The 26,066-nt window shown below is 46.0% G+C and overlaps 11 non-coding genes across 11 annotated transcripts; all 11 read right to left on the reverse strand.

Moving 5' to 3' along the window:
* Positions 1-1,469: 1,469 nt before the first annotated feature.
* LOC130316301 (U2 spliceosomal RNA) lies at positions 1,470-1,660 on the reverse strand. Its single transcript, XR_008863647.1, has one exon. It is a non-coding gene; the product is annotated as a U2 spliceosomal RNA (small nuclear RNA).
* A 2,091-nt stretch (positions 1,661-3,751) lies between these two features.
* LOC130316313 (U2 spliceosomal RNA) lies at positions 3,752-3,942 on the reverse strand. The gene has a single exon (XR_008863658.1). It is a non-coding gene; the product is annotated as a U2 spliceosomal RNA (small nuclear RNA).
* Positions 3,943-6,034: 2,092 nt separating this feature from the next.
* LOC130316325 (U2 spliceosomal RNA) lies at positions 6,035-6,225 on the reverse strand. The gene has a single exon (XR_008863669.1). It is a non-coding gene; the product is annotated as a U2 spliceosomal RNA (small nuclear RNA).
* Positions 6,226-8,302: 2,077 nt separating this feature from the next.
* Positions 8,303-8,493, reverse strand: LOC130316337 (U2 spliceosomal RNA). Its single transcript, XR_008863680.1, has one exon. It is a non-coding gene; the product is annotated as a U2 spliceosomal RNA (small nuclear RNA).
* Positions 8,494-10,604: 2,111 nt separating this feature from the next.
* Positions 10,605-10,795, reverse strand: LOC130316350 (U2 spliceosomal RNA). The gene has a single exon (XR_008863691.1). It is a non-coding gene; the product is annotated as a U2 spliceosomal RNA (small nuclear RNA).
* Positions 10,796-12,887: 2,092 nt separating this feature from the next.
* Positions 12,888-13,078, reverse strand: LOC130316405 (U2 spliceosomal RNA). Its single transcript, XR_008863741.1, has one exon. It is a non-coding gene; the product is annotated as a U2 spliceosomal RNA (small nuclear RNA).
* Positions 13,079-15,155: 2,077 nt separating this feature from the next.
* Positions 15,156-15,346, reverse strand: LOC130316422 (U2 spliceosomal RNA). The gene has a single exon (XR_008863756.1). It is a non-coding gene; the product is annotated as a U2 spliceosomal RNA (small nuclear RNA).
* A 2,091-nt stretch (positions 15,347-17,437) lies between these two features.
* Positions 17,438-17,628, reverse strand: LOC130316362 (U2 spliceosomal RNA). The gene has a single exon (XR_008863702.1). It is a non-coding gene; the product is annotated as a U2 spliceosomal RNA (small nuclear RNA).
* A 2,095-nt stretch (positions 17,629-19,723) lies between these two features.
* Positions 19,724-19,914, reverse strand: LOC130316423 (U2 spliceosomal RNA). The gene has a single exon (XR_008863757.1). It is a non-coding gene; the product is annotated as a U2 spliceosomal RNA (small nuclear RNA).
* A 2,093-nt stretch (positions 19,915-22,007) lies between these two features.
* LOC130316374 (U2 spliceosomal RNA) lies at positions 22,008-22,198 on the reverse strand. The gene has a single exon (XR_008863713.1). It is a non-coding gene; the product is annotated as a U2 spliceosomal RNA (small nuclear RNA).
* A 2,100-nt stretch (positions 22,199-24,298) lies between these two features.
* LOC130316386 (U2 spliceosomal RNA) lies at positions 24,299-24,489 on the reverse strand. Its single transcript, XR_008863724.1, has one exon. It is a non-coding gene; the product is annotated as a U2 spliceosomal RNA (small nuclear RNA).
* Positions 24,490-26,066: the final 1,577 nt, after the last annotated feature.

The raw sequence follows: 26,066 nt of genomic DNA on the forward strand, positions 1-26,066 counted from the left end.
TAGCACTGTAGTTCTGAGGGTTCAAGATGGATGCAACAATCTCCTGTTGCTTCTATGAAGGCCGTAATAGACGACATCACCAAACAGCTCCATAGTCACATACACAGCAAAGGAGAGATGTTGTTTACACCTAGTGATGTCAGTGGTATTGAGTGACATCACAGCACAGTGCTAAGGCTCCTGGGCCTGGACACAGCAGCGGCTGCAATATCTCAACGGAGAATACGTTTATATCTATGTGTGTGTGTGCGCATATATATATATATATATATATATATATATATATATATATATATATATTTCTCCGCCGAAATCACTTTTAAACCCATTTCCACCTTTTTTTCCCTTCTCTTCCTCTTACTTTTTTTTCACGTTTTTTTACGTTTTTCTCCTTTTCGCCTCTTTTCTGGGCGTATTATTCTTCTTTTTCTTCTTTTTTTTCGTCTAATGCATACCCCATCAGTGCAGCAATGCTTATTCAATACCGCCAGCAGATGGAGACACTGGGGGATAATTTTCTAAGGATTTATACTGATTTTTCCTGTCTGAATTTGTCGCACAGAAAGTTGCAGGCCAAATATGTGTGACATTTCTGCGACTTTAGCTTCTAGAGCATTTTTACAACATTATACATAGGTGCTGAATACATAAAAAGCGACTGTTCAGCGACAGACAAGTCGCATCGGCTGAAAGTAGGCCAGAATGTCAGTCCATGTTGGAGCAGGTTTAGATACAGTCTAAAGCATAGATCTCAAAGTCTGTGCACAGAATTTAGCAAGGGCCTCGCACCTTCTGATGCATCAGGTAGGTGCACAATAGCATAGCCTAACCCTCTGTACTTTGGTCTATATTGATGCGGGACATAGACAGCCAGCTGATGACCAATCCATTAGTGCAATGGATGGCTGGAAGCATTTGTCTTTGCCTTTGCAATACCACAGAAGCAATGCATGGTCAATGTACAGCAATGACACACCTGTGTGAACAGCCAGGAGACCCCCCCCCCATGTTATGTTACATAGTTACATAGTTAGTACGGTCGAAAAAAGACATATGTCCATCACGTTCAACCAGGGAATTAAGGGGTAGGGGTGTGGCGCGATATTGGGGAAGGGATGAGATTTTATATTTCTTCATAAGCATTAATCTTATTTTGTCAATTAGGAACATTCAGCACCCACCCGCTATCAAGGCAGCTGCCTATCATGTCATGCCCTACCTGCACAGGTGTGCTGGCTACTCAAATGATCCAATTAAGGAGGCCATTTAGTCAGCAGCAGCAGAAGTCCTGTGCCTGGACGCTCCAACAGGGGCCAGACACAAGCAGAAGCAGAAGCAGCAGAAGCAGCAGCAGCACCACCTTTTGTTTTTTGGCTGCAGCAGCAGCAAGGCCCACAGGGCTGGCTAGCTGGCTAGCCAGCAAGCAGGTAGCAATGAAAGTAGGAATCTTTCTTTTTAACCCTGTAAGGGGGTGGTGCACTGTACCCGAAGATACTGCCATATCGGGTCAATGCATAGGGCGACGGAAGCAAGCTTCGAAATCGGCCCCCGTTCTCAAAAATCCATTTAATATATGGTCCCCAGATAGGGGACGTATCAGATATTAAACTGATAAGAACAGATACTACACTTGATCTTAGCCAAAAGGCCGAGAAGCGATAACCGTGAAAGGGGCGGGCCCAACAAGGTCCCCTTCATGGGCACTATCACTGCTTGCTGTCAGGGAGGCTGCCAGACAATTTTCCATGCACACTCTGGGCTGGGGGGCAGTCAACCACCAGTACACACAGCAGAACCTAAACCCATACCATTATTGCTAAGCAGCAAGACAGGGGCCCATTGCACTCCCACGGGGCCTTTTTAAATGCAATCCATAACCCGGATTTGCCAGGAACCCTTCTTACTCCTCCTACTTGCATGTGACACTGGGCTTAGGATCTGCATAGGAAACACACACACAAGCACACACCTACCTTTGTTGCCTGCAGATGCCTCCTTGGCTGTCCCCAAACGGTATCAAACCAACACCCACGGGAAGCTGTAAGCATAGAGGACATGCCTGCACCCCATTGGACTTACCTGTGTGGGTTAAATCCGGGTTATTTGACAACCTATGGCGGTGATGGTTCTGCTCAGGCAGAGCAGTGCTGATGCTCCTCATAAAGCTGTCGCTGCTGTGAAGGTTCTAGGTGACATCACAAATCCCTTTGGTTACATACACAACAAAGCTGGGTTGTTGTTGTTTACACTCTGCAAGGCCTGTGGAAGTGAGTGACATCATAGCACTGTAGTTCTGAGGGTTCAAGATGGATGCAACAATCTCCTGTTGCTTCTATGAAGGCCGTAATAGACGACATCACCAAACAGCTCCATAGTCACATACACAGCAAAGGAGAGATGTTGTTTACACCTAGTGATGTCAGTGGTATTGAGTGACATCACAGCACAGTGCTAAGGCTCCTGGGCCTGGACACAGCAGCGGCTGCAATATCTCAACGGAGAATACGTTTATATCTATGTGTGTGTGTGCGCATATATATATATATATATATATATATATATATATATATATTTCTCCGCCGAAATCACTTTTAAACCCATTTCCACCTTTTTTTCCCTTCTCTTCCTCTTACTTTTTTTTCACGTTTTTTTACGTTTTTCTCCTTTTCGCCTCTTTTCTGGGCGTATTATTCTTCTTTTTCTTCTTTTTTTTCGTCTAATGCATACCCCATCAGTGCAGCAATGCTTATTCAATACCGCCAGCAGATGGAGACACTGGGGGATAATTTTCTAAGGATTTATACTGATTTTTCCTGTCTGAATTTGTCACACAGAAAGTTGCAGGCCAAATATGTGTGACATTTCTGCGACTTTAGCTTCTAGAGCATTTTTACAACATTATACATAGGTGCTGAATACATAAAAAGCGACTGTTCAGCGACAGACAAGTCGCATCGGCTGAAAGTAGGCCAGAATGTCAGTCCATGTTGGAGCAGGTTTAGATACAGTCTAAAGCATAGATCTCAAAGTCTGTGCACAGAATTTAGCAAGGGCCTCGCACCTTCTGATGCATCAGGTAGGTGCACAATAGCATAGCCTAACCCTCTGTACTTTGGTCTATATTGATGCGGGACATAGACAGCCAGCTGATGACCAATCCATTAGTGCAATGGATGGCTGGAAGCATTTGTCTTTGCCTTTGCAATACCACAGAAGCAATGCATGGTCAATGTACAGCAATGACACACCTGTGTGAACAGCCAGGAGACCCCCCCCCCCCCCCCCCCCATGTTATGTTACATAGTTACATAGTTAGTACGGTCGAAAAAAGACATATGTCCATCACGTTCAACCAGGGAATTAAGGGGTAGGGGTGTGGCGCGATATTGGGGAAGGGATGAGATTTTATATTTCTTCATAAGCATTAATCTTATTTTGTCAATTAGGAACATTCAGCACCCACCCGCTATCAAGGCAGCTGCCTATCATGTCATGCCCTACCTGCACAGGTGTGCTGGCTACTCAAATGATCCAATTAAGGAGGCCATTTAGTCAGCAGCAGCAGAAGTCCTGTGCCTGGACGCTCCAACAGGGGCCAGACACAAGCAGAAGCAGAAGCAGCAGAAGCAGCAGCAGCACCACCTTTTGTTTTTTGGCTGCAGCAGCAGCAAGGCCCACAGGGCTGGCTAGCTGGCTAGCCAGCAAGCAGGTAGCAATGAAAGTAGGAATCTTTCTTTTTAACCCTGTAAGGGGGTGGTGCACTGTACCCGAAGATACTGCCATATCGGGTCAATGCATAGGGCGACGGAAGCAAGCTTCGAAATCGGCCCCCGTTCTCAAAAATCCATTTAATATATGGTCCCCAGATAGGGGACGTATCAGATATTAAACTGATAAGAACAGATACTACACTTGATCTTAGCCAAAAGGCCGAGAAGCGATAACCGTGAAAGGGGCGGGCCCAACAAGGTCCCCTTCATGGGCACTATCACTGCTTGCTGTCAGGGAGGCTGCCAGACAATTTTCCATGCACACTCTGGGCTGGGGGGCAGTCAACCACCAGTACACACAGCAGAACCTAAACCCATACCATTATTGCTAAGCAGCAAGACAGGGGCCCATTGCACTCCCACGGGGCCTTTTTAAATGCAATCCATAACCCGGATTTGCCAGGAACCCTTCTTACTCCTCCTACTTGCATGTGACACTGGGCTTAGGATCTGCATAGGAAACACACACACAAGCACACACCTACCTTTGTTGCCTGCAGATGCCTCCTTGGCTGTCCCCAAACGGTATCAAACCAACACCCACGGGAAGCTGTAAGCATAGAGGACATGCCTGCACCCCATTGGACTTACCTGTGTGGGTTAAATCCGGGTTATTTGACAACCTATGGCGGTGATGGTTCTGCTCAGGCAGAGCAGTGCTGATGCTCCTCATAAAGCTGTCGCTGCTGTGAAGGTTCTAGGTGACATCACAAATCCCTTTGGTTACATACACAACAAAGCTGGGTTGTTGTTGTTTACACTCTGCAAGGCCTGTGGAAGTGAGTGACATCATAGCACTGTAGTTCTGAGGGTTCAAGATGGATGCAACAATCTCCTGTTGCTTCTATGAAGGCCGTAATAGACGACATCACCAAACAGCTCCATAGTCACATACACAGCAAAGGAGAGATGTTGTTTACACCTAGTGATGTCAGTGGTATTGAGTGACATCACAGCACAGTGCTAAGGCTCCTGGGCCTGGACACAGCAGCGGCTGCAATATCTCAACGGAGAATACGTTTATATCTATGTGTGTGTGCGCATATATATATATATATATATATATATATATATATATATATATATATTCTCCGCCGAAATCACTTTTAAACCCATTTCCACCTTTTTTTCCCTTCTCTTCCTCTTACTTTTTTTTCACGTTTTTTTACGTTTTTCTCCTTTTCGCCTCTTTTCTGGGCGTATTATTCTTCTTTTTCTTCTTTTTTTTCGTCTAATGCATACCCCATCAGTGCAGCAATGCTTATTCAATACCGCCAGCAGATGGAGACACTGGGGGATAATTTTCTAAGGATTTATACTGATTTTTCCTGTCTGAATTTGTCGCACAGAAAGTTGCAGGCCAAATATGTGTGACATTTCTGCGACTTTAGCTTCTAGAGCATTTTTACAACATTATACATAGGTGCTGAATACATAAAAAGCGACTGTTCAGCGACAGACAAGTCGCATCGGCTGAAAGTAGGCCAGAATGTCAGTCCATGTTGGAGCAGGTTTAGATACAGTCTAAAGCATAGATCTCAAAGTCTGTGCACAGAATTTAGCAAGGGCCTCGCACCTTCTGATGCATCAGGTAGGTGCACAATAGCATAGCCTAACCCTCTGTACTTTGGTCTATATTGATGCGGGACATAGACAGCCAGCTGATGACCAATCCATTAGTGCAATGGATGGCTGGAAGCATTTGTCTTTGCCTTTGCAATACCACAGAAGCAATGCATGGTCAATGTACAGCAATGACACACCTGTGTGAACAGCCAGGAGACCCCCCCCCCCCCCCCCCATGTTATGTTACATAGTTACATAGTTAGTACGGTCGAAAAAAGACATATGTCCATCACGTTCAACCAGGGAATTAAGGGGTAGGGGTGTGGCGCGATATTGGGGAAGGGATGAGATTTTATATTTCTTCATAAGCATTAATCTTATTTTGTCAATTAGGAACATTCAGCACCCACCCGCTATCAAGGCAGCTGCCTATCATGTCATGCCCTACCTGCACAGGTGTGCTGGCTACTCAAATGATCCAATTAAGGAGGCCATTTAGTCAGCAGCAGCAGAAGTCCTGTGCCTGGACGCTCCAACAGGGGCCAGACACAAGCAGAAGCAGAAGCAGCAGAAGCAGCAGCAGCACCACCTTTTGTTTTTTGGCTGCAGCAGCAGCAAGGCCCACAGGGCTGGCTAGCTGGCTAGCCAGCAAGCAGGTAGCAATGAAAGTAGGAATCTTTCTTTTTAACCCTGTAAGGGGGTGGTGCACTGTACCCGAAGATACTGCCATATCGGGTCAATGCATAGGGCGACGGAAGCAAGCTTCGAAATCGGCCCCCGTTCTCAAAAATCCATTTAATATATGGTCCCCAGATAGGGGACGTATCAGATATTAAACTGATAAGAACAGATACTACACTTGATCTTAGCCAAAAGGCCGAGAAGCGATAACCGTGAAAGGGGCGGGCCCAACAAGGTCCCCTTCATGGGCACTATCACTGCTTGCTGTCAGGGAGGCTGCCAGACAATTTTCCATGCACACTCTGGGCTGGGGGGCAGTCAACCACCAGTACACACAGCAGAACCTAAACCCATACCATTATTGCTAAGCAGCAAGACAGGGGCCCATTGCACTCCCACGGGGCCTTTTTAAATGCAATCCATAACCCGGATTTGCCAGGAACCCTTCTTACTCCTCCTACTTGCATGTGACACTGGGCTTAGGATCTGCATAGGAAACACACACACAAGCACACACCTACCTTTGTTGCCTGCAGATGCCTCCTTGGCTGTCCCCAAACGGTATCAAACCAACACCCACGGGAAGCTGTAAGCATAGAGGACATGCCTGCACCCCATTGGACTTACCTGTGTGGGTTAAATCCGGGTTATTTGACAACCTATGGCGGTGATGGTTCTGCTCAGGCAGAGCAGTGCTGATGCTCCTCATAAAGCTGTCGCTGCTGTGAAAGTTCTAGGTGACATCACAAATCCCTTTGGTTACATACACAACAAAGCTGGGTTGTTGTTGTTTACACTCTGCAAGGCCTGTGGAAGTGAGTGACATCATAGCACTGTAGTTCTGAGGGTTCAAGATGGATGCAACAATCTCCTGTTGCTTCTATGAAGGCCGTAATAGACGACATCACCAAACAGCTCCATAGTCACATACACAGCAAAGGAGAGATGTTGTTTACACCTAGTGATGTCAGTGGTATTGAGTGACATCACAGCACAGTGCTAAGGCTCCTGGGCCTGGACACAGCAGCGGCTGCAATATCTCAACGGAGAATACGTTTATATCTATGTGTGTGTGTGCGCATATATATATATATATATATATATATATATATATATTTCTCCGCCGAAATCACTTTTAAACCCATTTCCACCTTTTTTTCCCTTCTCTTCCTCTTACTTTTTTTTCACGTTTTTTTACGTTTTTCTCCTTTTCGCCTCTTTTCTGGGCGTATTATTCTTCTTTTTCTTCTTTTTTTTCGTCTAATGCATACCCCATCAGTGCAGCAATGCTTATTCAATACCGCCAGCAGATGGAGACACTGGGGGATAATTTTCTAAGGATTTATACTGATTTTTCCTGTCTGAATTTGTCGCACAGAAAGTTGCAGGCCAAATATGTGTGACATTTCTGCGACTTTAGCTTCTAGAGCATTTTTACAACATTATACATAGGTGCTGAATACATAAAAAGCGACTGTTCAGCGACAGACAAGTCGCATCGGCTGAAAGTAGGCCAGAATGTCAGTCCATGTTGGAGCAGGTTTAGATACAGTCTAAAGCATAGATCTCAAAGTCTGTGCACAGAATTTAGCAAGGGCCTCGCACCTTCTGATGCATCAGGTAGGTGCACAATAGCATAGCCTAACCCTCTGTACTTTGGTCTATATTGATGCGGGACATAGACAGCCAGCTGATGACCAATCCATTAGTGCAATGGATGGCTGGAAGCATTTGTCTTTGCCTTTGCAATACCACAGAAGCAATGCATGGTCAATGTACAGCAATGACACACCTGTGTGAACAGCCAGGAGACCCCCCCCCCATGTTATGTTACATAGTTACATAGTTAGTACGGTCGAAAAAAGACATATGTCCATCACGTTCAACCAGGGAATTAAGGGGTAGGGGTGTGGCGCGATATTGGGGAAGGGATGAGATTTTATATTTCTTCATAAGCATTAATCTTATTTTGTCAATTAGGAACATTCAGCACCCACCCGCTATCAAGGCAGCTGCCTATCATGTCATGCCCTACCTGCACAGGTGTGCTGGCTACTCAAATGATCCAATTAAGGAGGCCATTTAGTCAGCAGCAGCAGAAGTCCTGTGCCTGGACGCTCCAACAGGGGCCAGACACAAGCAGAAGCAGAAGCAGCAGAAGCAGCAGCAGCACCACCTTTTGTTTTTTGGCTGCAGCAGCAGCAAGGCCCACAGGGCTGGCTAGCTGGCTAGCCAGCAAGCAGGTAGCAATGAAAGTAGGAATCTTTCTTTTTAACCCTGTAAGGGGGTGGTGCACTGTACCCGAAGATACTGCCATATCGGGTCAATGCATAGGGCGACGGAAGCAAGCTTCGAAATCGGCCCCCGTTCTCAAAAATCCATTTAATATATGGTCCCCAGATAGGGGACGTATCAGATATTAAACTGATAAGAACAGATACTACACTTGATCTTAGCCAAAAGGCCGAGAAGCGATAACCGTGAAAGGGGCGGGCCCAACAAGGTCCCCTTCATGGGCACTATCACTGCTTGCTGTCAGGGAGGCTGCCAGACAATTTTCCATGCACACTCTGGGCTGGGGGGCAGTCAACCACCAGTACACACAGCAGAACCTAAACCCATACCATTATTGCTAAGCAGCAAGACAGGGGCCCATTGCACTCCCACGGGGCCTTTTTAAATGCAATCCATAACCCGGATTTGCCAGGAACCCTTCTTACTCCTCCTACTTGCATGTGACACTGGGCTTAGGATCTGCATAGGAAACACACACACAAGCACACACCTACCTTTGTTGCCTGCAGATGCCTCCTTGGCTGTCCCCAAACGGTATCAAACCAACACCCACGGGAAGCTGTAAGCATAGAGGACATGCCTGCACCCCATTGGACTTACCTGTGTGGGTTAAATCCGGGTTATTTGACAACCTATGGCGGTGATGGTTCTGCTCAGGCAGAGCAGTGCTGATGCTCCTCATAAAGCTGTCGCTGCTGTGAAGGTTCTAGGTGACATCACAAATCCCTTTGGTTACATACACAACAAAGCTGGGTTGTTGTTGTTTACACTCTGCAAGGCCTGTGGAAGTGAGTGACATCATAGCACTGTAGTTCTGAGGGTTCAAGATGGATGCAACAATCTCCTGTTGCTTCTATGAAGGCCGTAATAGACGACATCACCAAACAGCTCCATAGTCACATACACAGCAAAGGAGAGATGTTGTTTACACCTAGTGATGTCAGTGGTATTGAGTGACATCACAGCACAGTGCTAAGGCTCCTGGGCCTGGACACAGCAGCGGCTGCAATATCTCAACGGAGAATACGTTTATATCTATGTGTGTGTGTGCGCATATATATATATATATATATATATATATATATATATATATATATATATATTCTCCGCCGAAATCACTTTTAAACCCATTTCCACCTTTTTTTCCCTTCTCTTCCTCTTACTTTTTTTTCACGTTTTTTTACGTTTTTCTCCTTTTCGCCTCTTTTCTGGGCGTATTATTCTTCTTTTTCTTCTTTTTTTTCGTCTAATGCATACCCCATCAGTGCAGCAATGCTTATTCAATACCGCCAGCAGATGGAGACACTGGGGGATAATTTTCTAAGGATTTATACTGATTTTTCCTGTCTGAATTTGTCGCACAGAAAGTTGCAGGCCAAATATGTGTGACATTTCTGCGACTTTAGCTTCTAGAGCATTTTTACAACATTATACATAGGTGCTGAATACATAAAAAGCGACTGTTCAGCGACAGACAAGTCGCATCGGCTGAAAGTAGGCCAGAATGTCAGTCCATGTTGGAGCAGGTTTAGATACAGTCTAAAGCATAGATCTCAAAGTCTGTGCACAGAATTTAGCAAGGGCCTCGCACCTTCTGATGCATCAGGTAGGTGCACAATAGCATAGCCTAACCCTCTGTACTTTGGTCTATATTGATGCGGGACATAGACAGCCAGCTGATGACCAATCCATTAGTGCAATGGATGGCTGGAAGCATTTGTCTTTGCCTTTGCAATACCACAGAAGCAATGCATGGTCAATGTACAGCAATGACACACCTGTGTGAACAGCCAGGAGACCCCCCCCCCCCCCCCCCCATGTTATGTTACATAGTTACATAGTTAGTACGGTCGAAAAAAGACATATGTCCATCACGTTCAACCAGGGAATTAAGGGGTAGGGGTGTGGCGCGATATTGGGGAAGGGATGAGATTTTATATTTCTTCATAAGCATTAATCTTATTTTGTCAATTAGGAACATTCAGCACCCACCCGCTATCAAGGCAGCTGCCTATCATGTCATGCCCTACCTGCACAGGTGTGCTGGCTACTCAAATGATCCAATTAAGGAGGCCATTTAGTCAGCAGCAGCAGAAGTCCTGTGCCTGGACGCTCCAACAGGGGCCAGACACAAGCAGAAGCAGAAGCAGCAGAAGCAGCAGCAGAAGCAGCAGCAGCACCACCTTTTGTTTTTTGGCTGCAGCAGCAGCAAGGCCCACAGGGCTGGCTAGCTGGCTAGCCAGCAAGCAGGTAGCAATGAAAGTAGGAATCTTTCTTTTTAACCCTGTAAGGGGGTGGTGCACTGTACCCGAAGATACTGCCATATCGGGTCAATGCATAGGGCGACGGAAGCAAGCTTCGAAATCGGCCCCCGTTCTCAAAAATCCATTTAATATATGGTCCCCAGATAGGGGACGTATCAGATATTAAACTGATAAGAACAGATACTACACTTGATCTTAGCCAAAAGGCCGAGAAGCGATAACCGTGAAAGGGGCGGGCCCAACAAGGTCCCCTTCATGGGCACTATCACTGCTTGCTGTCAGGGAGGCTGCCAGACAATTTTCCATGCACACTCTGGGCTGGGGGGCAGTCAACCACCAGTACACACAGCAGAACCTAAACCCATACCATTATTGCTAAGCAGCAAGACAGGGGCCCATTGCACTCCCACGGGGCCTTTTTAAATGCAATCCATAACCCGGATTTGCCAGGAACCCTTCTTACTCCTCCTACTTGCATGTGACACTGGGCTTAGGATCTGCATAGGAAACACACACACAAGCACACACCTACCTTTGTTGCCTGCAGATGCCTCCTTGGCTGTCCCCAAACGGTATCAAACCAACACCCACGGGAAGCTGTAAGCATAGAGGACATGCCTGCACCCCATTGGACTTACCTGTGTGGGTTAAATCCGGGTTATTTGACAACCTATGGCGGTGATGGTTCTGCTCAGGCAGAGCAGTGCTGATGCTCCTCATAAAGCTGTCGCTGCTGTGAAGGTTCTAGGTGACATCACAAATCCCTTTGGTTACATACACAACAAAGCTGGGTTGTTGTTGTTTACACTCTGCAAGGCCTGTGGAAGTGAGTGACATCATAGCACTGTAGTTCTGAGGGTTCAAGATGGATGCAACAATCTCCTGTTGCTTCTATGAAGGCCGTAATAGACGACATCACCAAACAGCTCCATAGTCACATACACAGCAAAGGAGAGATGTTGTTTACACCTAGTGATGTCAGTGGTATTGAGTGACATCACAGCACAGTGCTAAGGCTCCTGGGCCTGGACACAGCAGCGGCTGCAATATCTCAACGGAGAATACGTTTATATCTATGTGTGTGTGTGCGCAATATATATATATATATATATATATATATATATATATATATATATATATTTCTCCGCCGAAATCACTTTTAAACCCATTTCCACCTTTTTTTCCCTTCTCTTCCTCTTACTTTTTTTTCACGTTTTTTTACGTTTTTCTCCTTTTCGCCTCTTTTCTGGGCGTATTATTCTTCTTTTTCTTCTTTTTTTTCGTCTAATGCATACCCCATCAGTGCAGCAATGCTTATTCAATACCGCCAGCAGATGGAGACACTGGGGGATAATTTTCTAAGGATTTATACTGATTTTTCCTGTCTGAATTTGTCGCACAGAAAGTTGCAGGCCAAATATGTGTGACATTTCTGCGACTTTAGCTTCTAGAGCATTTTTACAACATTATACATAGGTGCTGAATACATAAAAAGCGACTGTTCAGCGACAGACAAGTCGCATCGGCTGAAAGTAGGCCAGAATGTCAGTCCATGTTGGAGCAGGTTTAGATACAGTCTAAAGCATAGATCTCAAAGTCTGTGCACAGAATTTAGCAAGGGCCTCGCACCTTCTGATGCATCAGGTAGGTGCACAATAGCATAGCCTAACCCTCTGTACTTTGGTCTATATTGATGCGGGACATAGACAGCCAGCTGATGACCAATCCATTAGTGCAATGGATGGCTGGAAGCATTTGTCTTTGCCTTTGCAATACCACAGAAGCAATGCATGGTCAATGTACAGCAATGACACACCTGTGTGAACAGCCAGGAGACCCCCCCCCCCCCCCCCCATGTTATGTTACATAGTTACATAGTTAGTACGGTCGAAAAAAGACATATGTCCATCACGTTCAACCAGGGAATTAAGGGGTAGGGGTGTGGCGCGATATTGGGGAAGGGATGAGATTTTATATTTCTTCATAAGCATTAATCTTATTTTGTCAATTAGGAACATTCAGCACCCACCCGCTATCAAGGCAGCTGCCTATCATGTCATGCCCTACCTGCACAGGTGTGCTGGCTACTCAAATGATCCAATTAAGGAGGCCATTTAGTCAGCAGCAGCAGAAGTCCTGTGCCTGGACGCTCCAACAGGGGCCAGACACAAGCAGAAGCAGCAGAAGCAGCAGCAGCACCACCTTTTGTTTTTTGGCTGCAGCAGCAGCAAGGCCCACAGGGCTGGCTAGCTGGCTAGCCAGCAAGCAGGTAGCAATGAAAGTAGGAATCTTTCTTTTTAACCCTGTAAGGGGGTGGTGCACTGTACCCGAAGATACTGCCATATCGGGTCAATGCATAGAGCGACGGAAGCAAGCTTCGAAATCGGCCCCCGTTCTCAAAAATCCATTTAATATATGGTCCCCAGATAGGGGACGTATCAGATATTAAACTGATAAGAACAGATACTACACTTGATCTTAGCCAAAAGGCCGAGAAGCGATAACCGTGAAAGGGGCGGGCCCAACAAGGTCCCCTTCATGGGCACTATCACTGCTTGCTGTCAGGGAGGCTGCCAGACAATTTTCCATGCACACTCTGGGCTGGGGGGCAGTCAACCACCAGTACACACAGCAGAACCTAAACCCATACCATTATTGCTAAGCAGCAAGACAGGGGCCCATTGCACTCCCACGGGGCCTTTTTAAATGCAATCCATAACCCGGATTTGCCAGGAACCCTTCTTACTCCTCCTACTTGCATGTGACACTGGGCTTAGGATCTGCATAGGAAACACACACACAAGCACACACCTACCTTTGTTGCCTGCAGATGCCTCCTTGGCTGTCCCCAAACGGTATCAAACCAACACCCACGGGAAGCTGTAAGCATAGAGGACATGCCTGCACCCCATTGGACTTACCTGTGTGGGTTAAATCCGGGTTATTTGACAACCTATGGCGGTGATGGTTCTGCTCAGGCAGAGCAGTGCTGATGCTCCTCATAAAGCTGTCGCTGCTGTGAAGGTTCTAGGTGACATCACAAATCCCTTTGGTTACATACACAACAAAGCTGGGTTGTTGTTGTTTACACTCTGCAAGGCCTGTGGAAGTGAGTGACATCATAGCACTGTAGTTCTGAGGGTTCAAGATGGATGCAACAATCTCCTGTTGCTTCTATGAAGGCCGTAATAGACGACATCACCAAACAGCTCCATAGTCACATACACAGCAAAGGAGAGATGTTGTTTACACCTAGTGATGTCAGTGGTATTGAGTGACATCACAGCACAGTGCTAAGGCTCCTGGGCCTGGACACAGCAGCGGCTGCAATATCTCAACGGAGAATACGTTTATATCTATGTGTGTGTGTGCGCATATATATATATATATATATATATATATATATATATATATATATATTCTCCGCCGAAATCACTTTTAAACCCATTTCCACCTTTTTTTCCCTTCTCTTCCTCTTACTTTTTTTTCACGTTTTTTTACGTTTTTCTCCTTTTCGCCTCTTTTCTGGGCGTATTATTCTTCTTTTTCTTCTTTTTTTTCGTCTAATGCATACCCCATCAGTGCAGCAATGCTTATTCAATACCGCCAGCAGATGGAGACACTGGGGGATAATTTTCTAAGGATTTATACTGATTTTTCCTGTCTGAATTTGTCGCACAGAAAGTTGCAGGCCAAATATGTGTGACATTTCTGCGACTTTAGCTTCTAGAGCATTTTTACAACATTATACATAGGTGCTGAATACATAAAAAGCGACTGTTCAGCGACAGACAAGTCGCATCGGCTGAAAGTAGGCCAGAATGTCAGTCCATGTTGGAGCAGGTTTAGATACAGTCTAAAGCATAGATCTCAAAGTCTGTGCACAGAATTTAGCAAGGGCCTCGCACCTTCTGATGCATCAGGTAGGTGCACAATAGCATAGCCTAACCCTCTGTACTTTGGTCTATATTGATGCGGGACATAGACAGCCAGCTGATGACCAATCCATTAGTGCAATGGATGGCTGGTGTCTTTGCCTTTGCAATACCACAGAAGCAATGCATGGTCAATGTACAGCAATGACACACCTGTGTGAACAGCCAGGAGACCCCCCCCATGTTATGTTACATAGTTACATAGTTAGTACGGTCGAAAAAAGACATATGTCCATCACGTTCAACCAGGGAATTAAGGGGTAGGGGTGTGGCGCGATATTGGGGAAGGGATGAGATTTTATATTTCTTCATAAGCATTAATCTTATTTTGTCAATTAGGAACATTCAGCACCCACCCGCTATCAAGGCAGCTGCCTATCATGTCATGCCCTACCTGCACAGGTGTGCTGGCTACTCAAATGATCCAATTAAGGAGGCCATTTAGTCAGCAGCAGCAGAAGTCCTGTGCCTGGACGCTCCAACAGGGGCCAGACACAAGCAGAAGCAGAAGCAGCAGAAGCAGCAGCAGCACCACCTTTTGTTTTTTGGCTGCAGCAGCAGCAAGGCCCACAGGGCTGGCTAGCTGGCTAGCCAGCAAGCAGGTAGCAATGAAAGTAGGAATCTTTCTTTTTAACCCTGTAAGGGGGTGGTGTACTGTACCCGAAGATACTGCCATATCGGGTCAATGCATAGGGCGACGGAAGCAAGCTTCGAAATCGGCCCCCGTTCTCAAAAATCCATTTAATATATGGTCCCCAGATAGGGGACGTATCAGATATTAAACTGATAAGAACAGATACTACACTTGATCTTAGCCAAAAGGCCGAGAAGCGATAACCGTGAAAGGGGCGGGCCCAACAAGGTCCCCTTCATGGGCACTATCACTGCTTGCTGTCAGGGAGGCTGCCAGACAATTTTCCATGCACACTCTGGGCTGGGGGGCAGTCAACCACCAGTACACACAGCAGAACCTAAACCCATACCATTATTGCTAAGCAGCAAGACAGGGGCCCATTGCACTCCCACGGGGCCTTTTTAAATGCAATCCATAACCCGGATTTGCCAGGAACCCTTCTTACTCCTCCTACTTGCATGTGACACTGGGCTTAGGATCTGCATAGGAAACACACACACAAGCACACACCTACCTTTGTTGCCTGCAGATGCCTCCTTGGCTGTCCCCAAACGGTATCAAACCAACACCCACGGGAAGCTGTAAGCATAGAGGACATGCCTGCACCCCATTGGACTTACCTGTGTGGGTTAAATCCGGGTTATTTGACAACCTATGGCGGTGATGGTTCTGCTCAGGCAGAGCAGTGCTGATGCTCCTCATAAAGCTGTCGCTGCTGTGAAGGTTCTAGGTGACATCACAAATCCCTTTGGTTACATACACAACAAAGCTGGGTTGTTGTTGTTTACACTCTGCAAGGCATGTGGAAGTGAGTGACATCATAGCACTGTAGTTCTGAGGGTTCAAGATGGATGCAACAATCTCCTGTTGCTTCTATGAAGGCCGTAATAGACGACATCACCAAACAGCTCCATAGTCACATACACAGCAAAGGAGAGATGTTGTTTACACCTAGTGATGTCAGTGGTATTGAGTGACATCACAGCACAGTGCTAAGGCTCCTGGGCCTGGACACAGCAGCGGCTGCAATATCTCAACGGAGAATACGTTTATATCTATGTGTGTGTGTGCGCATATATATATATATATATATATATATATATATATATATATATATTTCTCCGCCGAAATCACTTTTAAACCCATTTCCACCTTTTTTTCCCTTCTCTTCCTCTTACTTTTTTTTCACGTTTTTTTACGTTTTTCTCCTTTTCGCCTCTTTTCTGGGCGTATTATTCTTCTTTTTCTTCTTTTTTTTCGTCTAATGCATACCCCATCAGTGCAGCAATGCTTATTCAATACCGCCAGCAGATGGAGACACTGGGGGATAATTTTCTAAGGATTTATACTGATTTTTCCTGTCTGAATTTGTCGCACAGAAAGTTGCAGGCCAAATATGTGTGACATTTCTGCGACTTTAGCTTCTAGAGCATTTTTACAACATTATACATAGGTGCTGAATACATAAAAAGCGACTGTTCAGCGACAGACAAGTCGCATCGGCTGAAAGTAGGCCAGAATGTCAGTCCATGTTGGAGCAGGTTTAGATACAGTCTAAAGCATAGATCTCAAAGTCTGTGCACAGAATTTAGCAAGGGCCTCGCACCTTCTGATGCATCAGGTAGGTGCACAATAGCATAGCCTAACCCTCTGTACTTTGGTCTATATTGATGCGGGACATAGACAGCCAGCTGATGACCAATCCATTAGTGCAATGGATGGCTGGAAGCATTTGTCTTTGCCTTTGCAATACCACAGAAGCAATGCATGGTCAATGTACAGTAATGACACACCTGTGTGAACAGCCAGGAGACCCCCCCCCCCCCCCCATGTTATGTTACATAGTTACATAGTTAGTACGGTCGAAAAAAGACATATGTCCATCACGTTCAACCAGGGAATTAAGGGGTAGGGGTGTGGCGCGATATTGGGGAAGGGATGAGATTTTATATTTCTTCATAAGCATTAATCTTATTTTGTCAATTAGGAACATTCAGCACCCACCCGCTATCAAGGCAGCTGCCTATCATGTCATGCCCTACCTGCACAGGTGTGCTGGCTACTCAAATGATCCAATTAAGGAGGCCATTTAGTCAGCAGCAGCAGAAGTCCTGTGCCTGGACGCTCCAACAGGGGCCAGACACAAGCAGAAGCAGAAGCAGCAGAAGCAGCAGCAGCACCACCTTTTGTTTTTTGGCTGCAGCAGCAGCAAGGCCCACAGGGCTGGCTAGCTGGCTAGCCAGCAAGCAGGTAGCAATGAAAGTAGGAATCTTTCTTTTTAACCCTGTAAGGGGGTGGTGCACTGTACCCGAAGATACTGCCATATCGGGTCAATGCATAGGGCGACGGAAGCAAGCTTCGAAATCGGCCCCCGTTCTCAAAAATCCATTTAATATATGGTCCCCAGATAGGGGACGTATCAGATATTAAACTGATAAGAACAGATACTACACTTGATCTTAGCCAAAAGGCCGAGAAGCGATAACCGTGAAAGGGGCGGGCCCAACAAGGTCCCCTTCATGGGCACTATCACTGCTTGCTGTCAGGGAGGCTGCCAGACAATTTTCCATGCACACTCTGGGCTGGGGGGCAGTCAACCACCAGTACACACAGCAGAACCTAAACCCATACCATTATTGCTAAGCAGCAAGACAGGGGCCCATTGCACTCCCACGGGGCCTTTTTAAATGCAATCCATAACCCGGATTTGCCAGGAACCCTTCTTACTCCTCCTACTTGCATGTGACACTGGGCTTAGGATCTGCATAGGAAACACACACACAAGCACACACCTACCTTTGTTGCCTGCAGATGCCTTCTTGGCTGTCCCCAAACGGTATCAAACCAACACCCACGGGAAGCTGTAAGCATAGAGGACATGCCTGCACCCCATTGGACTTACCTGTGTGGGTTAAATCCGGGTTATTTGACAACCTATGGCGGTGATGGTTCTGCTCAGGCAGAGCAGTGCTGATGCTCCTCATAAAGCTGTCGCTGCTGTGAAGGTTCTAGGTGACATCACAAATCCCTTTGGTTACATACACAACAAAGCTGGGTTGTTGTTGTTTACACTCTGCAAGGCCTGTGGAAGTGAGTGACATCATAGCACTGTAGTTCTGAGGGTTCAAGATGGATGCAACAATCTCCTGTTGCTTCTATGAAGGCCGTAATAGACGACATCACCAAACAGCTCCATAGTCACATACACAGCAAAGGAGAGATGTTGTTTACACCTAGTGATGTCAGTGGTATTGAGTGACATCACAGCACAGTGCTAAGGCTCCTGGGCCTGGACACAGCAGCGGCTGCAATATCTCAACGGAGAATACGTTTATATCTATGTGTGTGTGTGCGCATATATATATATATATATATATATATATATATATATATATATATATTTCTCCGCCGAAATCACTTTTAAACCCATTTCCACCTTTTTTTCCCTTCTCTTCCTCTTACTTTTTTTTCACGTTTTTTTACGTTTTTCTCCTTTTCGCCTCTTTTCTGGGCGTATTATTCTTCTTTTTCTTCTTTTTTTTCGTCTAATGCATACCCCATCAGTGCAGCAATGCTTATTCAATACCGCCAGCAGATGGAGACACTGGGGGATAATTTTCTAAGGATTTATACTGATTTTTCCTGTCTGAATTTGTCGCACAGAAAGTTGCAGGCCAAATATGTGTGACATTTCTGCGACTTTAGCTTCTAGAGCATTTTTACAACATTATACATAGGTGCTGAATACATAAAAAGCGACTGTTCAGCGACAGACAAGTCGCATCGGCTGAAAGTAGGCCAGAATGTCAGTCCATGTTGGAGCAGGTTTAGATACAGTCTAAAGCATAGATCTCAAAGTCTGTGCACAGAATTTAGCAAGGGCCTCGCACCTTCTGATGCATCAGGTAGGTGCACAATAGCATAGCCTAACCCTCTGTACTTTGGTCTATATTGATGCGGGACATAGACAGCCAGCTGATGACCAATCCATTAGTGCAATGGATGGCTGGAAGCATTTGTCTTTGCCTTTGCAATACCACAGAAGCAATGCATGGTCAATGTACAGCAATGACACACCTGTGTGAACAGCCAGGAGACCCCCCCCCCCCCCCCCCATGTTATGTTACATAGTTACATAGTTAGTACGGTCGAAAAAAGACATATGTCCATCACGTTCAACCAGGGAATTAAGGGGTAGGGGTGTGGCGCGATATTGGGGAAGGGATGAGATTTTATATTTCTTCATAAGCATTAATCTTATTTTGTCAATTAGGAACATTCAGCACCCACCCGCTATCAAGGCAGCTGCCTATCATGTCATGCCCTACCTGCACAGGTGTGCTGGCTACTCAAATGATCCAATTAAGGAGGCCATTTAGTCAGCAGCAGCAGAAGTCCTGTGCCTGGACGCTCCAACAGGGGCCAGACACAAGCAGAAGCAGAAGCAGCAGAAGCAGCAGCAGCACCACCTTTTGTTTTTTGGCTGCAGCAGCAGCAAGGCCCACAGGGCTGGCTAGCTGGCTAGCCAGCAAGCAGGTAGCAATGAAAGTAGGAATCTTTCTTTTTAACCCTGTAAGGGGGTGGTGTACTGTACCCGAAGATACTGCCATATCGGGTCAATGCATAGGGCGACGGAAGCAAGCTTCGAAATCGGCCCCCGTTCTCAAAAATCCATTTAATATATGGTCCCCAGATAGGGGACGTATCAGATATTAAACTGATAAGAACAGATACTACACTTGATCTTAGCCAAAAGGCCGAGAAGCGATAACCGTGAAAGGGGCGGGCCCAACAAGGTCCCCTTCATGGGCACTATCACTGCTTGCTGTCAGGGAGGCTGCCAGACAATTTTCCATGCACACTCTGGGCTGGGGGGCAGTCAACCACCAGTACACACAGCAGAACCTAAACCCATACCATTATTGCTAAGCAGCAAGACAGGGGCCCATTGCACTCCCACGGGGCCTTTTTAAATGCAATCCATAACCCGGATTTGCCAGGAACCCTTCTTACTCCTCCTACTTGCATGTGACACTGGGCTTAGGATCTGCATAGGAAACACACACACAAGCACACACCTACCTTTGTTGCCTGCAGATGCCTCCTTGGCTGTCCCCAAACGGTATCAAACCAACACCCACGGGAAGCTGTAAGCATAGAGGACATGCCTGCACCCCATTGGACTTACCTGTGTGGGTTAAATCCGGGTTATTTGACAACCTATGGCGGTGATGGTTCTGCTCAGGCAGAGCAGTGCTGATGCTCCTCATAAAGCTGTCGCTGCTGTGAAGGTTCTAGGTGACATCACAAATCCCTTTGGTTACATACACAACAAAGCTGGGTTGTTGTTGTTTACACTCTGCAAGGCCTGTGGAAGTGAGTGACATCATAGCACTGTAGTTCTGAGGGTTCAAGATGGATGCAACAATCTCCTGTTGCTTCTATGAAGGCCGTAATAGACGACATCACCAAACAGCTCCATAGTCACATACACAGCAAAGGAGAGATGTTGTTTACACCTAGTGATGTCAGTGGTATTGAGTGACATCACAGCACAGTGCTAAGGCTCCTGGGCCTGGACACAGCAGCGGCTGCAATATCTCAACGGAGAATACGTTTATATCTATGTGTGTGTGTGCGCATATATATATATATATATATATATATATATATATATATATATATTTCTCCGCCGAAATCACTTTTAAACCCATTTCCACCTTTTTTTCCCTTCTCTTCCTCTTACTTTTTTTTCACGTTTTTTTACGTTTTTCTCCTTTTCGCCTCTTTTCTGGGCGTATTATTCTTCTTTTTCTTCTTTTTTTTCGTCTAATGCATACCCCATCAGTGCAGCAATGCTTATTCAATACCGCCAGCAGATGGAGACACTGGGGGATAATTTTCTAAGGATTTATACTGATTTTTCCTGTCTGAATTTGTCGCACAGAAAGTTGCAGGCCAAATATGTGTGACATTTCTGCGACTTTAGCTTCTAGAGCATTTTTACAACATTATACATAGGTGCTGAATACATAAAAAGCGACTGTTCAGCGACAGACAAGTCGCATCGGCTGAAAGTAGGCCAGAATGTCAGTCCATGTTGGAGCAGGTTTAGATACAGTCTAAAGCATAGATCTCAAAGTCTGTGCACAGAATTTAGCAAGGGCCTCGCACCTTCTGATGCATCAGGTAGGTGCACAATAGCATAGCCTAACCCTCTGTACTTTGGTCTATATTGATGCGGGACATAGACAGCCAGCTGATGACCAATCCATTAGTGCAATGGATGGCTGGAAGCATTTGTCTTTGCCTTTGCAATACCACAGAAGCAATGCATGGTCAATGTACAGCAATGACACACCTGTGTGAACAGCCAGGAGACCCCCCCCCCCCCCCCCCATGTTATGTTACATAGTTACATAGTTAGTACGGTCGAAAAAAGACATATGTCCATCACGTTCAACCAGGGAATTAAGGGGTAGGGGTGTGGCGCGATATTGGGGAAGGGATGAGATTTTATATTTCTTCATAAGCATTAATCTTATTTTGTCAATTAGGAACATTCAGCACCCACCCGCTATCAAGGCAGCTGCCTATCATGTCATGCCCTACCTGCACAGGTGTGCTGGCTACTCAAATGATCCAATTAAGGAGGCCATTTAGTCAGCAGCAGCAGAAGTCCTGTGCCTGGACGCTCCAACAGGGGCCAGACACAAGCAGAAGCAGAAGCAGCAGAAGCAGCAGCAGCACCACCTTTTGTTTTTTGGCTGCAGCAGCAGCAAGGCCCACAGGGCTGGCTAGCTGGCTAGCCAGCAAGCAGGTAGCAATGAAAGTAGGAATCTTTCTTTTTAACCCTGTAAGGGGGTGGTGCACTGTACCCGAAGATACTGCCATATCGGGTCAATGCATAGGGCGACGGAAGCAAGCTTCGAAATCGGCCCCCGTTCTCAAAAATCCATTTAATATATGGTCCCCAGATAGGGGACGTATCAGATATTAAACTGATAAGAACAGATACTACACTTGATCTTAGCCAAAAGGCCGAGAAGCGATAACCGTGAAAGGGGCAGGCCCAACAAGGTCCCCTTCATGGGCACTATCACTGCTTGCTGTCAGGGAGGCTGCCAGACAATTTTCCATGCACACTCTGGGCTGGGGGGCAGTCAACCACCAGTACACACAGCAGAACCTAAACCCATACCATTATTGCTAAGCAGCAAGACAGGGGCCCATTGCACTCCCACGGGGCCTTTTTAAATGCAATCCATAACCCGGATTTGCCAGGAACCCTTCTTACTCCTCCTACTTGCATGTGACACTGGGCTTAGGATCTGCATAGGAAACACACACACAAGCACACACCTACCTTTGTTGCCTGCAGATGCCTCCTTGGCTGTCCCCAAACGGTATCAAACCAACACCCACGGGAAGCTGTAAGCATAGAGGACATGCCTGCACCCCATTGGACTTACCTGTGTGGGTTAAATCCGGGTTATTTGACAACCTATGGCGGTGATGGTTCTGCTCAGGCAGAGCAGTGCTGATGCTCCTCATAAAGCTGTCGCTGCTGTGAAGGTTCTAGGTGACATCACAAATCCCTTTGGTTACATACACAACAAAGCTGGGTTGTTGTTGTTTACACTCTGCAAGGCCTGTGGAAGTGAGTGACATCATAGCACTGTAGTTCTGAGGGTTCAAGATGGATGCAACAATCTCCTGTTGCTTCTATGAAGGCCGTAATAGACGACATCACCAAACAGCTCCATAGTCACATACACAGCAAAGGAGAGATGTTGTTTACACCTAGTGATGTCAGTGGTATTGAGTGACATCACAGCACAGTGCTAAGGCTCCTGGGCCTGGACACAGCAGCGGCTGCAATATCTCAACGGAGAATACGTTTATATCTATGTGTGTGTGTGCGCATATATATATATATATATATATATATATATATATATATATATATATATATATTCTCCGCCGAAATCACTTTTAAACCCATTTCCACCTTTTTTTCCCTTCTCTTCCTCTTACTTTTTTTTCACGTTTTTTTACGTTTTTCTCCTTTTCGCCTCTTTTCTGGGCGTATTATTCTTCTTTTTCTTCTTTTTTTTCGTCTAATGCATACCCCATCAGTGCAGCAATGCTTATTCAATACCGCCAGCAGATGGAGACACTGGGGGATAATTTTCTAAGGATTTATACTGATTTTTCCTGTCTGAATTTGTCGCACAGAAAGTTGCAGGCCAAATATGTGTGACATTTCTGCGACTTTAGCTTCTAGAGCATTTTTACAACATTATACATAGGTGCTGAATACATAAAAAGCGACTGTTCAGCGACAGACAAGTCGCATCGGCTGAAAGTAGGCCAGAATGTCAGTCCATGTTGGAGCAGGTTTAGATACAGTCTAAAGCATAGATCTCAAAGTCTGTGCACAGAATTTAGCAAGGGCCTCGCACCTTCTGATGCATCAGGTAGGTGCACAATAGCATAGCCTAACCCTCTGTACTTTGGTCTATATTGATGCGGGACATAGACAGCCAGCTGATGACCAATCCATTAGTGCAATGGATGGCTGGAAGCATTTGTCTTTGCCTTTGCAATACCACAGAAGCAATGCATGGTCAATGTACAGCAATGACACACCTGTGTGAACAGCCAGGAGACCCCCCCCCCCCCCCCCCATGTTATGTTACATAGTTACATAGTTAGTACGGTCGAAAAAAGACATATGTCCATCACGTTCAACCAGGGAATTAAGGGGTAGGGGTGTGGCGCGATATTGGGGAAGGGATGAGATTTTATATTTCTTCATAAGCATTAATCTTATTTTGTCAATTAGGAACATTCAGCACCCACCCGCTATCAAGGCAGCTGCCTATCATGTCATGCCCTACCTGCACAGGTGTGCTGGCTACTCAAATGATCCAATTAAGGAGGCCATTTAGTCAGCAGCAGCAGAAGTCCTGTGCCTGGACGCTCCAACAGGGGCCAGACACAAGCAGAAGCAGAAGCAGCAGAAGCAGCAGCAGCACCACCTTTTGTTTTTTGGCTGCAGCAGCAGCAAGGCCCACAGGGCTGGCTAGCTGGCTAGCCAGCAAGCAGGTAGCAATGAAAGTAGGAATCTTTCTTTTTAACCCTGTAAGGGGGTGGTGCACTGTACCCGAAGATACTGCCATATCGGGTCAATGCATAGGGCGACGGAAGCAAGCTTCGAAATCGGCCCCCGTTCTCAAAAATCCATTTAATATATGGTCCCCAGATAGGGGACGTATCAGATATTAAACTGATAAGAACAGATACTACACTTGATCTTAGCCAAAAGGCCGAGAAGCGATAACCGTGAAAGGGGCGGGCCCAACAAGGTCCCCTTCATGGGCACTATCACTGCTTGCTGTCAGGGAGGCTGCCAGACAATTTTCCATGCACACTCTGGGCTGGGGGGCAGTCAACCACCAGTACACACAGCAGAACCTAAACCCATACCATTATTGCTAAGCAGCAAGACAGGGGCCCATTGCACTCCCACGGGGCCTTTTTAAATGCAATCCATAACCCGGATTTGCCAGGAACCCTTCTTACTCCTCCTACTTGCATGTGACACTGGGCTTAGGATCTGCATAGGAAACACACACACAAGCACACACCTACCTTTGTTGCCTGCAGATGCCTCCTTGGCTGTCCCCAAACGGTATCAAACCAACACCCACGGGAAGCTGTAAGCATAGAGGACATGCCTGCACCCCATTGGACTTACCTGTGTGGGTTAAATCCGGGTTATTTGACAACCTATGGCGGTGATGGTTCTGCTCAGGCAGAGCAGTGCTGATGCTCCTCATAAAGCTGTCGCTGCTGTGAAGGTTCTAGGTGACATCACAAATCCCTTTGGTTACATACACAACAAAGCTGGGTTGTTGTTGTTTACACTCTGCAAGGCCTGTGGAAGTGAGTGACATCATAGCACTGTAGTTCTGAGGGTTCAAGATGGATGCAACAATCTCCTGTTGCTTCTATGAAGGCCGTAATAGACGACATCACCAAACAGCTCCATAGTCACATACACAGCAAAGGAGAGATGTTGTTTACACCTAGTGATGTCAGTGGTATTGAGTGACATCACAGCACAGTGCTAAGGCTCCTGGGCCTGGACACAGCAGCGGCTGCAATATCTCAACGGAGAATACGTTTATATCTATGTGTGTGTGTGCGCATATATATATATATATATATATATATATATATATATATATATATTTCTCCGCCGAAATCACTTTTAAACCCATTTCCACCTTTTTTTCCCTTCTCTTCCTCTTACTTTTTTTTCACGTTTTTTTACGTTTTTCTCCTTTTCGCCTCTTTTCTGGGCGTATTATTCTTCTTTTTCTTCTTTTTTTTCGTCTAATGCATACCCCATCAGTGCAGCAATGCTTATTCAATACCGCCAGCAGATGGAGACACTGGGGGATAATTTTCTAAGGATTTATACTGATTTTTCCTGTCTGAATTTGTCGCACAGAAAGTTGCAGGCCAAATATGTGTGACATTTCTGCGACTTTAGCTTCTAGAGCATTTTTACAACATTATACATAGGTGCTGAATACATAAAAAGCGACTGTTCAGCGACAGACAAGTCGCATCGGCTGAAAGTAGGCCAGAATGTCAGTCCATGTTGGAGCAGGTTTAGATACAGTCTAAAGCATAGATCTCAAAGTCTGTGCACAGAATTTAGCAAGGGCCTCGCACCTTCTGATGCATCAGGTAGGTGCACAATAGCATAGCCTAACCCTCTGTACTTTGGTCTATATTGATGCGGGACATAGACAGCCAGCTGATGACCAATCCATTAGTGCAATGGATGGCTGGAAGCATTTGTCTTTGCCTTTGCAATACCACAGAAGCAATGCATGGTCAATGT

This window comes from Hyla sarda, unplaced genomic scaffold, assembly GCF_029499605.1.
Source record: "Hyla sarda isolate aHylSar1 unplaced genomic scaffold, aHylSar1.hap1 scaffold_193, whole genome shotgun sequence".
Taxonomy (NCBI): Eukaryota; Metazoa; Chordata; class Amphibia; order Anura; family Hylidae; genus Hyla; species Hyla sarda.